Source organism: Urocitellus parryii, chromosome 8 (assembly GCF_045843805.1).
Source record: "Urocitellus parryii isolate mUroPar1 chromosome 8, mUroPar1.hap1, whole genome shotgun sequence".
NCBI classification, from domain to species: domain Eukaryota; kingdom Metazoa; phylum Chordata; class Mammalia; order Rodentia; family Sciuridae; genus Urocitellus; species Urocitellus parryii.
In genome coordinates, this window is record NC_135538.1 from 95,833,755 (window position 1) to 95,841,227 (window position 7,473).

The window sequence follows — 7,473 nt, forward strand, 5'->3', positions numbered from 1 at the left end:
TTTTTTTTTTCATTTTGTTCATGTGTCTTTCCTTATAGCACTGTGGATCTGAGCTGTTACAGTTTTTAGCTTATAGGATTATAGTGGTCCAGCAGCATTCCAATACCTCTCCTTTAAGGGGGAGAACAATATTAACAGATCCCAATACAAACAATATACAGCCTTAAATCAAATAGCTCCTATTAAGACATTTATAGTTTTGTCACAATGTATAGAAATGATGAATTCACTTATTATCTACAATATAAACAGTAGATTTGCAAAAGTATCTACAGTTTCTGATGGTGGACAAAGAGAGAACCAGGATGAAGTGGGGTGTAGGATGAAATGTTAAGGAGGGAGGAGGATATAGAGTTATTAGATCTTAGGAAGTGTAAAAGAGGAATATAAAGAAGTTGCCTAGTAACAGAAGAGAGAGAAAGTGATTTTAGGTAGAAAAGAAAGTGGTAAGACAATAGAGAGAGTACAAAAAAAACCAAACAAATGTAAAAAGTAAGAAAAATAAAAATGTAAAAATAGGAGATAAAAGAATATACAACACAACTGTACTATAGTATTCAGATATTCCAGTCCACAGTAGCCTAATTCATGAAAAGTACTTGGTTTCACAAATGTCGGAGCTATGAGGGCAGGAGAAGAGATAGAAGAAGAAGAAGAAGAAGAAGAAGAAGAAGAAGAAGAAGAAGAAGAAGAAGAAGAAGAAGAAGAAGAAGAAGAAGAAGAAGAAGAAGAAGAAACGAAAAAAATCTTGAAGGAAAATATAATGATTTTTTTATTTTTATTTTGTTTATTTATTTTATTGGTGCTGAGGATCTAACCCAGTGCCTCATGCATGCAAGGCAAGTGCTCAACCATTAAGCTACAACCCCAGCCCCACAAGATTTTTTTGTTGTTGTTGGAGTTCAGTATCTTTTCTGCCCTCTTTCTTATCCAATAGGTGGGGCTGCCTGTTTTTTGCTGGCATCTGCACCCTCAGAAGGTGAAGATTTTTAGAGTGGGAGGGTTGGTCTTGGGGGTAAAACTCCTAGAGGTAGGGTATAGCACTTGCTGGTCCCCAATGGGAGACTGCACCCAAGGCTGTCCTATGGGGCCTGCTTGTGTGATGTGGGCACCGGGTCTTATCTCCTTATATCACCTGTAGACCTCACAATTCCTGGCCTCTGATTTAGTCTCTAAACTGTATCTCACTCACCCCTTCCCTTTCTACTTCCCAATCAGTCACCTCTCTCTGGAGGTCTTATGGGCTGCACTCTATGGGCTGTGCATCTGTCACGGAGAGCAATTTTATATTGGGCAGTTCAAGACCAGTCTTTGCAAGGTACAGACTGGCCATGTAGCTGCAAGCACTGTGCTGGGTTAGCGGCTATGAGGGAGAGGGGAGAGTTGGGGACTATAGGTACCTTGATATTGCTTCTAGGCCCCAGCCAGTGTCCTAAGCTGGGAGTTGCCCCAGCTAAAGATGGCAACAAAGGTGTCCCAACATGGAGGTGGCTGCTTTCAGAGATGGGGTGTCAGGGTGTGTGGGGCTGGGTGGTAGCATTGGGCAGCATGTTCAGAGATGCAGCTCTGTGGTGTGCAGTGCTGTGGCTGGTAGCTATCTCCAGACCTTGTCTGGTATCTCCAGGTACAGTCTACCACATGTAGGGGACTATGACAGTGGTTGCAGTGTCTCAAGAGAAGGTGACTAGGGGAGCCCCAAATTGGTAGATGGGGGTCCACATGGGAGTAGCAGTCAGAGGTCCTGCGTGTTGACGGTGGCTGGGTGTCCTGTGTGGGTAAGTGGCCAGTTCTGCACCGACACTGAGGTCTAGAGACCTGCACGGGCAAGGCGGCCGGGATTCCTATGTGGGAGCAGCTGTTGGGGGTGGGTCCTCTAATAACTTGCAGAGAAACAGTATTCACACTACTTGAATCCCAGGTCACAGAGAGACACAGGATGCAGCCTCTCTCTAACCTGACATTTGGATCTCCTTTGACTGTTCTAGATGCCTTATAAAAGTGGAGTCATGTGTTATGGGTTGGATCTGTAATGCCCCCTAAAGTCTCATGTATCAAAGGTTTGGTTTCCAATACAGGAAGGTTCAGAGGTGGAAGAAACTGTAGACAGGTGGGACATGGTTGGAGGAATTAGGTCACTGAAGGCATGTCCTTGGAGATAAAGTTTTGTCCCTGATGCCTTCATCTCTCTTTCTACTTCCAAGCTGCCATGGATTGAGCAGTTTTCTCCACTACACCCTTCCACCATGATGTTTGGCCTCATCTCAGGCCCCCAAACTAAACATATCCCAAAGTAAAGAGGATCATATAGCAAACTCTGGGCACCTTCACTGAGCTTAAAAAACTGTCATCCTGGGGCTGCTTTGTTTTAATCTGCCCTTCACTCTCCACCTTTCTGTGCACCCTGATTATTTTAAAGCAAATCCCAGAGTCATATCCTCTATCTGTACATTTATAAACACAGTTGAACAGATTTATTAGTGAATTTCCTCATATTCATGTTGGTTTCCTGCACATTTTGGCTGGTCCATAATCTTTTTGACATTTACTATCTTTTCTTTACCTTGTGTGGAATTTTGTACTGACAGAAAAACATAGCAACTAAATTTAGAAGGTACTAAGCCAGCCAGCCTTGTTTAATTTTCCTATTACTTCAATTCATATTTGAGAAAAAACAGCTTATGAAGTGGAACTGTGAGAGTCGGCAAGTAGAGTTAAAATAGTGTTTGCATTTTTCTTTAGGGACAGGAAGAAGAGCTCTGAATCACAAGGGAAATATGAGTAAAAATGCCCAAGTTGTATAATTTATTTTAGGAAAATGTTAAATAATGTTGAGGTAAGACACACATAATCCAGTTTTAGAAGGAGCACAGAGAGTTTCTAGGATTAGGAGATTTTCTGGGGGGAAATTTCCCCTGATAACAATTAGGTAAATCCAGGATTTAAATTGGGAAATAAAATGTGGATGAAAAGGAAAGATTGACCAAAAATACGGAGCCATTTAACACATGGCTTCATAAAGTGTGAAATATTTCTTTTGATTGTTAAAATGCCACCTTTTCATATAAGACTGTATGCAGTAAATATGTGAAATATCAACCTATTTGAACAAAAATTCCCACTCTCTCTATCAGTTGACCTGGATGATGATTTCACTATTGTAAACTCAGATGTCATTTACCAACAGTTGCTTCTTTCTAACACCTTTAACTACCACAAACCAGATCTAATTTTTATCTTCAAAGGATCTGAGCCACAGTAGTTTATTTATAAAGGAATAAGCTAAAATATTTGGAGGAACAAGTAAAATCAATTTTTCAAAGTTAAATTTAGTATTTAAAAATTCATCAAGTTGAAATTCCCTATTAGGCCATGGTTTCAAAGTGGGAAGTTTCCATTAATAGACTCATAGGGACTTAGCTGGGTAAACGATATAAAATGATCAAATTCAGCTCCACGTGTGAGTGCTGAGGTCTCTGGAGTAAAGGTTGGTCAAAGTCACACATCTAGAAAATGCCAGCTCAGACATAAGAAATTAAGTTTCCTGCCTTCCTGATTGGAGGCTCCCCTCCCTCAGATTATAAAAGATAGATTTTTGTTGCAAATGAAAAATAAAAAGATTACTTGGTTCTGTTAACTGTGATGGTGTAGAAATACATACTTAGATGAATGACTTTGCATACAAATTCTTTCAAGAAATTATAAGATGTTTAAGGACACTTAAGTTCTAAGATGAAGCATTCATAAGAAGAGGACTTTTTCAATTGAATAAGAATTATGCCAAATATTTCTAAAAGGATAACTCCAAATACAGGAAAGAAGAAAGAGTTAGGAATCTGCTGTTGATCCTTGTGGGGTTAGAAATATGTTTATAGTTCTACTGAGCAAGAGTTCTAATGGTAGTGATCTTCCCATGTTCTCAACTATGTTGCTCTGAAGACTCCTGCTTTCTTGGCTTAAAACTGGTTTACTGTTAATATATTCCCACCAAGGGCTAGGTGTGGGGTGGTATCCCTCCCTCCCACTCTCTAATATTATTGTCAGATATATTTTCTTTCATTCTCAGGCTATATATATCTTCCAGTTACATGCATAGGTTTTCTCTTTTCAAATTAATCAATTTATTTTAATTAGGTATTTATGACAGCAGAATGGATTTTGATTCACTGTACACAATTGCAGCACAACTTTTCATTTCTCTGGTTGTACACTATGTAGCATCACACCATACGTGTAGTCGTACATGTACCTAGGGTAATGATGTCCATCTCATTCCACCATATTTCCTGCCCCTATGCACCCTCTCCACCCTCCCTGCCCTTTGCTCAATCACAGTTCTCCATTTTTCCAATGCCTCCCCCTTTCCCCATATGTATCAGGATCCACTTATCAAAGAGAACATTTGGCTTTTTTTTTTTTGATTGATTTACTTCACTTAGCATGACATTCTCCAACTCCAACCATATACCTGCAAATACCATGATTTTTTTATCTTTTATTGCTGAGTAATATTCCATTGTGTATATATGCCACATTTTTTTTTATCCATTCATCCACTGAAGGGCATCTAGGTGGGCTCCACAGTTTAGCTATTGTGAATTGTGCTGCTATAAACATTGGTGTGGCTCCATCACTGTAGTATGTTCCTTTTAAGTCCTTTGGGTATAGACAAAGGAGTGGAATAACTGGGTCAAGTGATGGCTCCATTCCCAGTTTTCCAAGGAATGTCCATACTGCTTTCCAGATTGGTTGCATGAATTTGCAGTCCCACAAGCAATGTATAAGTGTACCTTTCCCTGTCATTTTGATTTATTTCTTGTTTTTCATTTAAATTATTTTCTCCTATGATTTATTATTCTTAAAATGTAGCTCCTCCTTTTGCTTAATTTCACTTTTATTTTTTATTTATTCTTCTTAAAATTTTTTGAGTATGTTTCATAGCGCAGGCTTTTTAGTTGTGAATTCTTTCAACTTTTGTTTATCATAGAAGGTTTTATTCATCATCAATTCTGAAGCCCAATTTTGCTGCTTTTCATATTCTTAGTAGGCATGCATTTTCTTTCAGAGCTTGGTATATATAATTCCCAATTCTCCTAGCTATAAGTGTCTGGGTTAAGAAATCAAGTGAGGTCTGGATTGGGCTTCCCTCCAAATGTTACCTGTCACTTTTCTATTGCAGGCTTTAAATTTCTGTCCTTATTCTGTATGTTAGGCATTTTCATAATAATGTGCCTTGGTATGAGTCTGTTGTAATTTTGATTATTTGGTATCCTGTAAGTCTCCTGCATTTGGTTTTCCATTTTGTTCTTAAGGTTTGGGAAATTTTCTGATATTATTTCATTGAAAAGATTGTGCATTGCTTTGGTTTGTATCTCTGAGCCATCGTCTATCCTAATAAATCTTAAGTTTGGTCTTTTCACATTATCCCATATTTCTCACAAGTTCTGTTCATGGTCTCTTAACATCTTTTCCCAAGATTCAATTTTATTTTCTAGATTTTATATATATATATATATATATATATATATATATATATATATATATATATATATATATACATATATATATTCTTCATTGCCTGAAACTTGTCTTCCAATTAGTCTAGTTTTCCAAGGAATGTCCATACTGCTTTCCAGATTGGTTGGTTGATGCTTTCAATTGAATTTTTAATTTGGTTTATTGATTCCTTAATTTTTAGGATTTCTGACTGATTCTTCTTCAGAATCTCTATCTCTTTGTTGAAATGATACTTCACTTCTTGTATTTTCTCTTGGATTTTATTTTTTATATCATCTTTTACCTCATAGTTCAGTTTAACCATTATCTTTCTGAATTCTATCTCTGACATTTCCTCCATTGTGGTGTCAATGCAGTCTACTGCTGAGGGAGTCTTGGTTATTTGGGATGGTTTGTTCCCTTGATTTTTCATATTGTTTGTGTGTCTGCACATCTATCTGAATGGATCTGATGCTGTAGACATTCTACTTTATGGATTTATAGTGTCCCTCTATCTTACTAGTGCCTCACAGACTGGGGGGAGTCCAGTGATACCCAGTTATAGCAACACTGTATGCAAACAATATATAGCAGTAGACTAGGCCCTTAGTTTCTATTTTGATATCAATTGGTATGACACCTATTTTGTGTCAATTGGTATGATACGTAGGGATAGTGGGATCAGCAATTTCCATCAATAAAAATAGTACATAGTCATGTATTATGTCTAGCTTAAAATCAAACAATGGATGTTGTCTACACCTTCCACTGCATTAATTATTGCTGTGACATTGGTGGTAGGGGTAGACATAATATACCTCAATTAGTATTAAGAAGTATTAAGGATAGAGTTGTGTATGTTTAAAGAAGAGATAGGAGTGTAGAAAAGTGTTTGCAATTTTAAATAGGGTTGATGCAGTGGTAACTTAGGATATGTTGTTAGTTTGAAATGGCACAAAAAATAGAAGACTATAGAGGAGGAGAGAGAGAGAATGGAATTTGGATGTCAGGAATAGAGAAATGAGAGAGGGAGACAAGAGAGATAAAGTAGTGATAAAGATGATACAAAACAAAATCAAAATAAACTAATCATAAACCCTAATTCTCAAAATACAGAGCATGGGAAAATAACCCCTTTGACCCCCCTCCCCCCTAAAAAACCCTCCAAAAACAAAACAACAAGGGAAAAAATGAAAAAAAAAAAAAGAAACAGAAGAGAAAAAAGAAAAAAGGCTAGAAATGAGGAAAGAGAAACAAATACAAGTATGTCCTTGAATCTGTCAGTACATATTCAATTAAACCAAAAATCCAATATGGAAATCCAAAGTCAAAAAGAAAAACAAAAAAAGAATTATGGCCACAAAAAACAAGCTACAACAACAACAACAACAAAGAAAAATCTTGGTGAAATATTAAGAAATTAAGGAGTCCTCTTCACTATGGTGGACAAATAGTGTGTATGTGTTTACTGACTGCACACCTCGTTTTCCTTCATTTCTTTTTGAGGTATGATCTATGCTTGCAAGTATGGGCTGTGGGTTGTGATCCTTCCTTTTATTATGTTGATCACCAAATTGAAGGTTGTAGTTTAAGACTTCCTAATTTTCCTTCTTGGGAGATTAGTGTGAGCTGGGCTGCAGGCCTGGAGGTGAAGTGGCATGCTGAAGAAGGCGGCCAGCAGCAAAACAGCTGGACATGTCTGGGTGGCAGGTGGATCAGAGCCTGGGGGCTGGTGGCTAGGCTGTGTGCTGGTTGGGGCAGGTCTGGCAGTGAAGCCACTTTGGGGTTTGCAGGGTGGGTGAGGGCTGGTCCCCAGGACCTGAATACCAGTTGTGAAGCTGGGTGCTGGGCTAGGCGGGTCGGGTGGTGAAGCAGTAACCTGAAATGCAAAGCTGTGTGCCTAGTCTTAGAGCTATGGTCCAGGTTGGGGACCAGGGAGGGGTTAGGAGACTGGGGACTGCAGAGCTGGAGGGCCCTATT